The sequence below is a fragment of the Falco punctatus genome (genome assembly GCF_963210335.1).
Source record: "Falco punctatus genome assembly, chromosome: 5".
In the NCBI taxonomy this organism is placed as follows: Eukaryota; Metazoa; Chordata; class Aves; order Falconiformes; family Falconidae; genus Falco; species Falco punctatus.
In genome coordinates this window covers 20,148,919-20,159,755 of record NC_137584.1, presented here as the reverse complement: position 1 = coordinate 20,159,755, position 10,837 = coordinate 20,148,919, and the positions used below count along the sequence as shown (strand labels likewise).

Below are 10,837 nucleotides of genomic sequence, written 5' to 3'. Positions count from 1 at the left end.
AAGAAATTACCCTGCAAAAGGAACACAGCCAGAGAAATGTTACAGTATCACTGTTATTACTGGTTTTGATTAAGTAACAAATATTTAAGAGAGTAAAGCTAGCCCACATGAAATGACAAATGAGCACACACCAAAACCCCACCTACTCGGCTGTACACCTTAAGGCCTCTTCTACCTGAAATAATCAGCAAAAATAATACTCTTCCCACTACTGTGGGCTCTTATTTCCTTAATATGCCAAACTCTCCTTCAAAGCTAAGCTTTATCATGATATTAGTTACTTTTATAAGTGTTTCTGGTCTATTTCTATTTAATATTTCTGCTAAATTTTAAGACAAATGAGGTGGAAGAAAGGCTGTGGAAACTCCCAGTTTGTAGAAAGCATAACATATCATCTGCTCCCAGTAGCAACCTTGGGCTTTTTCTGTTTCACTCAAAACATACAGTCAATCCCTGAGTAGATGAGATTTTCTCTCAAAGGTCTCTCTGCTTTTCTCAAAGAAAAGGTGATAAGGAAAAAAGATACAGGGACAGATAGGGGACAGATAGATTTTCATTTCTTTCATTTACTTCATCTCTAAAACTTCTGTCTAGTGGTATAGAAACTGGGAGATTTTACTTTTTCCAAGTGGTCACAGAGGAGAGGTAGACAAGGGGTAGGTTTCAACAGATGTGAAATTTCCGAGATGAAACGGGGATGCTCTCTGAACAAAGTGTTGCTAAAAATGTCAACTAGCTTTATGCATATAGAACTCAACTTACAGTGCTCTGGGCATGTATTAATGCTATGCTAATACTGGAGCAATACACAATATTCCTGTTTGGTGTCTCAATGTGTACAAAGGTTCATATTTAAAATTGAAGTTTTTGTAGTTAGGAAAAGTCTTTTTTCCATGGCACATTATTCCTTCCCCCCTCCAAAGTTTGTTTTTGCAAGAGAAATATTGCAAATTTTCTTCATTTATTGAGCTATGTTTTGTTTAACATCTTGGTTTTCTTCCAGTTTGATTATTGAATTTGAAACCATAAACATCAAATTCAAAACAGTACAGAGATAAAAACACAGTAATGTTTGAATAGTAAACAACAAGTTTAAAGTAATAGTAAAAACCTAATAATTTAAATGAGTTCCTCTCTAAGGGCAAGTTTTTTGCATTGATACTCCACAGAATGCAAACTCTTCCTTTCCTGGCAAGGTATTATGGCTAGATTTTTTATGAATGTCAGAATTAATTTGAATTTTAGCTCATGTTCTTTTTATTTCTGCTTGTATTAATATTCCTGGATTTAGTAGCTGGTCAATAGAAATTTCAGGCTCTCCTCTGTTTTGATGAGTTAATGCCACCAATAATAATGCTGCATCTCGCTTTTGTCAATCACAGCTAAGAGCTTTCTTCTCTGGTTGAATTGAAATCTCTTTGCTTATGTCTTATTAACTCCCGTTAGTCTCATTATTAAGTCTTCAATATAACCTAAATATTTAAAGTTATTAAAAAAATGCCTTAAAACCTGAATAAAGTTTCAGATCTTAATTGTACAGAAGAGAGCTATGCTGAACTCTGGGTCAGACTTACTTTCATGGGTCTTTGTACAGAAGAGGTGAAAAAATAAGCCATAAGCAATAGATCTAAACCAATGGAGTACCTTTCCCTCTGGCCTCTCTATCACACAGAGATCTTACAGAACGCTCTTCTGGCATATGGAGGTCATAAAAATTAATTCATAGAAGGCTGTGGGTCAAAGTACTGACTAAAATTCTAGGCACCTTAGATCATATCTATGCACAAAGCTGTACCCTTTTACATCTGAAACAAGTGAGTATTTTGGTGGCTTGGTACAATTCCTCTGTGGAGTCCAAATTCAAATTAGGTCAGATTATGTTGGTTTGGTTAAATTTATGAACTTTCAAGTAAAAATTATAAACTGTATCCGAATCACCACAAGAGTAACCACCAAGAAGTTTCTATCACATTACATAAATTAGTTTTCAATCTAGCTTTAATTAAATAGGTATGAGTATTGTTTAAAAGAAAAAAGTCTTCATTTTTAGCACATGCATTGGACCTCAGAAGCTATGTTGGTTGTTTGGAAAAAAAATGACTGGATGTCAGTTCCTTGATGTATTTTTTAATATTATTTCTGGTGGGTTTTGTCTTAAGTTTTGAAGAAAAGTTCCACAGAACTAGCCTGAAAATGTTACATTTTTTCCACAGTTGCTCAGATTCACACTAAACTATTGATTAGATGGTTCCCAGTATGCACCAGCTTTAGGTTTACATAGTATGAGATTAAGAATATAGAAAAACCCTCAAGCTTTATTTAGTTTTATAGATCACATGATATTGGAGGGGGAGAATTAAGTAAATATGGATTACAATTGCAATACATTTTAAAGAACTTTCCTGCAAGGGAAACGTCTGGGCCAAGATTCATTCCTGTGGGCACAAGGAGGTACGAGCTATTGTCTAATATTTATGTTACCATAGTACCCAGCTGGCTTGAGCCTGCTCAGGACCTGGAAGGTCCCTTATGAGAAAACTTAGTTCTTGCCAATAAGAAGGCAAGACTAAAAAATAAAGTAAATAGAAAATTATATATAAAATCTTGTATCTACTTGTCAAAATTTACTTTTAGTTTCTGTATAATAAAAACAAGTACCTGGTGCTTTTATTTAGCTGCTTCTTTTTTTTTTTTTTTTTTTCTTGTCTTTTTGAATTTTTTTTGGTTTTTTGGGTTGGTTTTTTTTTTTTGGTCTACATATTGCTGCAGAGAGCCCTGAGACAGTATTAGGAAGAGAGAGCAGCAGCCCTGTAGGACAGCTCAGGGAGGCAGTGCTGGCCGTGACAGGTGCTCTGGGAGAAGTTATGCTGTGTTGAGCAGCCACCTACCTTACACAGGCAGATAACACCACAGGGATGAACAGGCTGATCCCAGAGCCTTGTGTCCAGGTTAGAAACCTGAAACTGGAAACTATTTTAAGTGACATCTGGCATTTTGTTAACTTTTGTTTTATAAGGAGATAGGAATTGTACCCTGAGAAGAAAGAATCTGATCAATGTCCCAGTGTTTTTCTATGCTTGGAAATGACCTCACAGTTACCATTACATCCTGGTTTATTAACCTCACCGCCAGAATCCAGCCCACCTCTAGCAAACTAAAGAGACAGGAATTTATTTTTTTTACTAGAAGCTCTTTTAGTCTGATCTTGTAAGGTTGTATTTTTCAAGGAGTAAGCAAGTTCCCTGTTTAATGTGTCTTTCATTCAATACCTCTGAAGGCAAGAGTCTAAGGAATCTTCTTTTATAAAAATGAGCTGTAGGGTCTGCCTCTAGCCACTCAAGTTTTCTTGGTGGGCTTCAGCTGGACCTCTCAAAAAAGATGTGCATTTGCCTTTGCAGAGTGGAGTCAAAATCAAGCAAATTCCTGGCTTTCCAGAACTTTACAGTTATACTGCATATCCTTATCAGCACCTTTGCTATGCCACACTTCACGCTTTGTTAGAAATAAGTTATATGATTGCATTCCTAGATTTACTGCTCCTGAACTTCCTCATAATGTTCTAGTCAGATATCAGTCTATGTGAAAGCCATGTTCTGATTCCTTATAGAAATATATATTTGAAATAAGAATTTCCCCAGGATCTTCTAGAGCAAAACAATAATGGTAGTAAACAGACAAGAAAACACTTGTTCATTGTCTTATTTCTTAGGGTTTTTTTCTATAATAGTTAAAGATTTTTTTATGTCTGTAAAAAGTTTTCTTTAGTTGTAAATGCATGAAAAAAAGAGGTATAAAAATGTGGCATAAAACCGGATTATATTACAGGTGTTTTTAGAGAAGCAGAAGTTACAAAATGAAAAGCCGATGTTTGGAACAATGGCACAGACACCCCTGATTCATGAAGGGGTAAATTTGTCGTAGTTCAGATGGGGCTAAACTGCATGCAGGGGATTGCCTGCAGTGTTGGCATTTTAGAAATATTGGCAATACACCACGGGTTTCCTTGTTCCTGTGTCCATGACCAGAAGAATTTCAGATACACCAAATATGTAGATTGCCCTCGCTGCATGACAAATAGACAAACAAATAAGTCCTTCTTTAAAATCTGTGGAGTTTACACCTTCCATAGGTTAATTTCACAAGTGATCAATTATTTTGTCAATATTTTAAAAACTGCTAATAAAAAATCAATCAGATTAACCTATGAAAAATATTTGGGATTTTTAAGATCTGTTTTATTATTACTACATACAAAATAGAATTTGTTTTGAAATGTATGTAAAGCTAGGACTGAGAAAGCACTATATATCCACCTAACCCTCAAAATCACAATTTTTTATTTGCAGAACTTTGATAGTTTATAAAAAACAAGGAAATATTAAAATAACTAGAAATAACTTATAAGAAGTTTAAATATTTCCCAAGATCCATACGATACCCATCCATTTAAACTTATATTGCTTCCCTGCATTAAGGAAAAGTGTAGTGAAAGATCAAATAATGGGGTCATTTGGAAGTGAATTTTATAAATACCTCACAGTTCGTTATTATGTCTTTACTATCTATTTTTGAAAATTTTGCACAAATAATAATATGAGAGAGAATTGCCAGCTGATTGGGCAGTAAGTGAATGACTAAGCATGACACGGGAATGGAAAAAGAACAGAATTGTTGATTTCACTCCTAAGTCTGTGAGTCTTTGTGAATCTGAATTACCTTCAGATTCTGTGCAAAAGCATCTAAAAAATGTGATCCTGTGTTCAGAAGGGTTTCAACAGATGTAACTGTAGTATTTCTGGGCTTAGCTCTCTCCTTGATGAAAAACCCAATTTTGAAAAAAAAAAAAAAGAAACGGGGAAACTCAATACCAGAAACACTTTGAAGTATTTCACACTGGCAGTACCTGGTATATGCTACCATAACACCAACAACTCCTCTGTTGCAGATTATTAATGTAGGGATTAACCTAGACCTTTCCCTATTAGAGTTAGTTGCCTAGCTTAGCTAGTCCCTTATGCTTTTCTTTGGTCACTGGAAGGACACACACACCTCCTGAGATGGTTGTTTCCGTTGCAAACAGGTACTTAAGACATGCAGGATGAATTACCTGGGGCAACTCCAGCACAGACTCCACCATGATGGGCCATCAAGATCCCTCAGGGACTGCAACAGTGACCATCAGGATTCTCCATCTCTTCCCGAGGAAATCTAGAAAGTGTACAATAGACAGTCTACTCTTTAGCCAGCTAATAGATGAAATGGAGCCCGCTCCATTTGAACCGATACTCAGTGGATACATCTCTCATGCAGTGATTCCTCCAAACAAAAATAAAAAAAACACTCAAATGCAGGAGGCCTCTTGGAGGGACAGGCAATCCTGTTCTCGTTCCAAGCTTCTTTATTGTACACCTAATGCCTGCCCTGTACACACAAAAAGACAGGCAGCCAGTGCTAAGGGGCAGGAGCAGAGGTCACTGTGATGACCCTGCATACCAGTGACACCCAAAGGCAACAGATCACAATTGACTGCACTGCTGGGAACTTACCTGTCCCCTGTATGCTTTACAGCTATGAGCCTGTGGGACATGGTTTCCTTTCTTTTTCTATTCCAAGCCATACAACAGCACATAGCAACCTTGGCATTCACATCAAGGAAATGAGCTCAGATTGTCACCAGCAGCTCTTCAGTTTCTGTGCCATCTCTGTTTTCCTGTCACCTCTAGGACTCTGGCTAAGGATGAAAGGCTTACAGTTTGATTTGACCACTGCCTCTAAGATCCCAGCTTGACTGGTTATCATGACAATGAGTAGATAGTGGTAACAAGTTACAGAAAGAAATCCATGTTTCCACCACTGAGCACTGGCTGCCATTAATAATAATTAAAACTGCTTTGGAAGCTACTGTCTCTGTCCAGCTGAGAGCTCTTGCCCAGAACTTTTGCCAGTTGTGTCCAGCTTGGCTTCCTCTGAGTTTTTTAAGAATTAACATGCTCAGAGTAATCTCCATCAATGGATTAAAATACTTGCATTAGAACAGCAAGCGTCTATTCTACCTATTCTGGAAGTATGTGGGAGCTTTATAGCCTGGTTTCCACAGTGTAAACACTTGCAGAAAGCCCTGAAAAACTTGAGAGTTAAATCTAACAGGACTAAGGAAAGGTGACAAGCAGACAGAATAAGCACAAGGAAATAATGAAATAGTAGAGGTCAGCAAGAGAGTGCCATAACAACACACACAGCACAAGCAGCCACAGCTTAAAGGGACAGAGTTTAAAGAGTTGCAAATATCTAAGCAGCAGGAGTCACCTAGGAAGAGGTGGCTGAGTTCAAGAGTGGCATTTTTTTATTTGCCAAGGTCTTAGGAAAAAAAATATCACAGATCTCAATTTATAGTAACAAGTAACATTTCCCTATGGGATAAATTTGCATTTTGGGTGAAGAAAAAGAAGAAAATGGAGGGAAGGGAGAACTATCACAACTGAGTACAATAAGCACTACAATGAGTAAATGGCCATCTTACTTGGGCTGTGCAGAAAGTCCTAATAGAGACAAATAGCACTGCTGCCTGGCATGATACATGATACAAAGAACTGCAGCATTTCCCTGAATCATAACAGTTCACCTAATGTAATGACTGTAGAGAAATGTTATCTGATCTAAAGGAGCATTTTATCTATGTGGGATACTTTTTTCATCCTGAGAACTGTCAGAATCACCAGCCACCTGAATCCCGTAACCTATTCATTTGAGTTGAAGAACCAAGCATCATAAGTGTCTTGCCTGTCCTTTGTGTTCAACATGAAAAAGTGTCTTGCCCAAAAAACAAGCAAAGTGCCAATCTTGCAAGTCAAACCAAGCTTGACTTAATTTGAGGCTTTCAGTAGGATTTTGATCAGTTGCAGGTTTAACCCTACACATATTTCACAGGCACTTTTAGGACAGAAGTAATAAATTAACTCTGTATCCCTTTCAGACACATCTAGCTCAGTCCCTGCACCAGGATGGAAAGAGTGGATCTTCTTCTTCTGTCCAAAGAGCAGAAGCATTTCAATATAAAAAAAAAAAAAAAAAAAAAAAAGGAATCCCTTGGCACACCTACCACATAAGTCTGTCCAGCGGTCTGCAAGAACAACTTAGTTTTACAGTGGGCTGGTTTTTGTGTCAAGGCAATTCTTGCCACTGACAACATACAACATGGTGGAAAATATAATCATTGTAAAAATTCCTTAATTGAAATACACAAATATGTTAATAGAAGACACAGTGTTTAAAGGGTACTCAGGGGCTTCTCTCCTTTTTGTGTGTGTGTTAGAAAATTAGTCATGTTATCCTTTTTCAAAGGTCCAAGTCACTGGTTTTCTTTTAATAGCAGTTCTACAGGTACAATGAACTGAATCAGTACATAAAGTTACCAGTATTCCCCTGGGAAGACAGCTGAAATCACATGCCAATTAAAATCTTTCAGTGTGTTCACCTAATAGCAAAATATTACAGCAGCCTACACAGCCCCATAGTGTTCCTTATATAAAAATATCTTTCCAGAAATAACTACTCTGCTGTATTGGAATTTCCCAGAGGACCAGTTACTGTTGTTTTATATGTTAACACTCTTGCTGCAGAGTGAAAGTACTGAACCCAAATACATTAGCAGTAGTTTGCTTATTGCCTACAAATGGCATTTAAGCAACAGAAATACTGCTTTAGACTTGAAAGGCTTTTGCTTTCAGAATTTTGGCAAGATGTTGGAATAATTCTGTGCTCCATTCCCAGTGCATAAATCTTAACACAGTGGGTATATATTCTCAGTCAAATTACTGTGAGGGGAGGAAGCCTTGTAGTTGTCTGAATGCAATGAGTTTGGCAAGATAGCTCTATTATTGCACTTTTTAATCTGACATATTTTTTTTCACTGTTCAGCAAGAGCAAGTAATCAGAACAGAAAGTGATTCCAAAATGTAAATTAAGGTATCTGACAGAGGGATCCAGTGCATGTAAAATGTCTTGTATCAAAAACATTTCCTTTTCTAGTTCACTACTACTTTGAAATAAAAGAACTGATTTTTTAACCCTAGTGTTATTTTAGTGTTTCTTTTAACAATGCAGCACATGGTCACATACATATCATGTATCTTTGTATAGATGTTGTAGTTTATATTAACTTTAATTTCTTCTTTTTGTGACTTTAAATCTAGGGTAGCTTGAAAGCAAGAGTAGTTTCTATAAATACCATACCTTTCTACAGATAAATACATGTTAAAGATGTCTGGAAGAGGTGTGGCTGCAAAAAGAAGCCTTTTGTTAAGGCACAGCACTCCTAAATGAAAATAAATGGAACATCACTACTGTTGAGGCATCTTAATGCTAACAGTTTAGTCTTTTAGTCTAGTGAAGCACATATTCAAGACAGCTAAGACCAGAGATCCTTCAATCACCGCATCTTGAAAATGTCATTACAATTACTCTAATGAATGTGTTAAGAGTTCAGAATCTTCAGGGTCAAACCTTATAGTAATATTGGCAGGCATTGCTTGAAATTCTGTTCAGACCTCTTCAATATTTATTCTGGCATAGAAATTTCAGGTTATGGTATTTAAATAAAATGGAATTAAGAATAGGAGTTAAGCATATACTATTAAAAATTCAGAATACATCGTTTAGAAGATGTCTCACAATGTTGCTTAATCATTAATTTATAGAAAAGCTAGTAGTTAATGTGTATGTAGCATCACTGAAGTATACAGACTACAAAGGATAAAAGCATTTCACTCAAATATGGAAGAGTGGATCAGTATGCTCACAGAGATTCATTGAACTCAGTAAAGATTCAAATATAGATCTGATTGCAGAAGTTGAGCTACAATTCGTGTTTTGACACAGTGCCATGTGATACAGGGAAAAATTTTGACCCCTATCCAATATATTATTGGAATCACTGTATATCCAGGAACATGTATTGCTTCACTGACTTTGCTGTAGCTACGTACAGACATTATTATTATTTATTATTTGCATTATGGTAGCTGCCATCAAGGACCAGGGCTTCAGTAAGCTAGTCATTACAGAGACATTTATAGAGCTCACAGTTTTCATGAGAGGCAGTATATCAGAAGAGACAAGTATGATTGGGAAGGATGACATTACAAATGAATGAATCAAACAGGGAAGTCTGCTGAAGTCACACTCTTTGTTTCTGTGTGTAAAGTTACAATCATCCTAAAGCATATTTCAAAACAGGGTTCTGTATTAGGCAGAAAGGAAAGAGGCATATCTACACAACAGAAGATTCTTAGTATTCTTGTTAAAGCAAAGTGCACATAATTTCTAAGACTTTTTTCACATTTCTGCATGCCTGTCATGCTTATATGGAGGGTTTTTTTCTAAACTCATTTCAGTTTTATCAAATTGTGTTATGTATTTGGGTCGTGGACAGAATGAACCAATCATAGTCACCTAAATCAATTTTTGTATGTGGCATTTTTCCTTGATTTATTATGATTATGTGCATAACAGTTTTGAAAAGAAAGTAACATTAGATCATTGAGATAAATAAATTCCAAACACCATAGATGAAACATCTATTTCCTGTTTGTGTTTAAATGAAAGTAGATGCCAAATAAAAAGATACTTAGCCTTGAATCAAACAATGCTTCTGGGAACAGCTGATCATTATTCTGTTCAACTGATTTTGAAAGTGAGGTGTTTGCCCTGAATGCAAGGCAAAGCAGAAAGGATGTCTTTCATGTGAAAAAACAGCATGCTTCTGTAACAAAATTGTCAACAATAAGGACTAGAATCATGCAAAGACTGGAGCTCTGCATTTGGTAGCATGTCAGCATAAGGAAAAAAACTAAACTTGAGAATTTTTTTATTAGAATTAGTAATGCTCTTTGACTATATTTTCAGCTATGCTTTAAGATGGTTAAAGAAGTTGAGGGTAAATCCCCAGATTTAAATTCTCTGAAGTATTAAATATTTTGAAAAGAAAATTTTTATCCAGAACATCATTTCTGAAGTTAGCACTTTAAATCAATAGAGTAAGCCTATATCTTCAATCCAGGCACTAATGTACCAGTATAACCTTGACCTGATTTGAATTTTGCAGGTTTTGCTAAACACCAACTCCTATAAACTGTTCCAAGTATGATCTTCATAACTTACTACCCTCTTAGTTTTGAAAACTAAAAATCAAGCTTCAAAAGTTATTTAAAATTGGCTTTACTGCAAGTATTCACTGTGCAATGTAGCTAAAGTTATTCAAATCACCAAAAGTGTCATTTGTTTATTCTCTTTTACCTCCTCTTTCAGATATTGCAATTATGCTTCATACAATTTGGAAAATTCAAGAATAGATCTGTTTTAACTGTCTCCATAGCTAAAGAAATTTTTTCATTCCATCAAAAACCTGTAGCAGGCAGAAAACCAAGCAAAATGAAGGGGAAAAGAAACCAAAGTCAAACAGTGCTTGGTAATATTTCTGATTTTACAGTGAAACTCCTTATATTAGATAGCTAAGCTTTAAACATAATTCCTTGGTTATATGAAAAGCCTAGCTTTCCTATTTTTCTTTAAATAAAAAAAAAAAAAAAACCAAAGAAATTTTTGTGTTGCTAACTTCTACTTGTGTAAAAATGATTAAAAATACATCCTAAAAGGCTCAAAACCTGCACATCCTTCAAAATAGCTCCAAATATTTTCTACAATCCCATTGCTTTAAAGCTAATGAGAATGGAAGTAAATTTTAGAGAGAAAACCAAGGCTGATTTCAGTGGTTTGGTGATATCCCAGGACTTGGGTGTTTGAAAACATAAAAAATTATAAAGTAGGAAGACCCAACCTG

General features: G+C 35.8%; 1 long non-coding RNA gene across 1 annotated transcript; it reads left to right on the top strand.

Moving 5' to 3' along the window:
- Positions 1–315: 315 nt before the first annotated feature.
- On the top strand, positions 316–6,581 carry LOC308064004. Its single transcript, XR_013928154.1, has 2 exons — positions 316–656; positions 4,765–6,581. It is a non-coding gene; the product is annotated as an uncharacterized lncRNA (long non-coding RNA).
- The last annotated feature ends 4,256 nt before the right edge of the window (positions 6,582–10,837 follow it).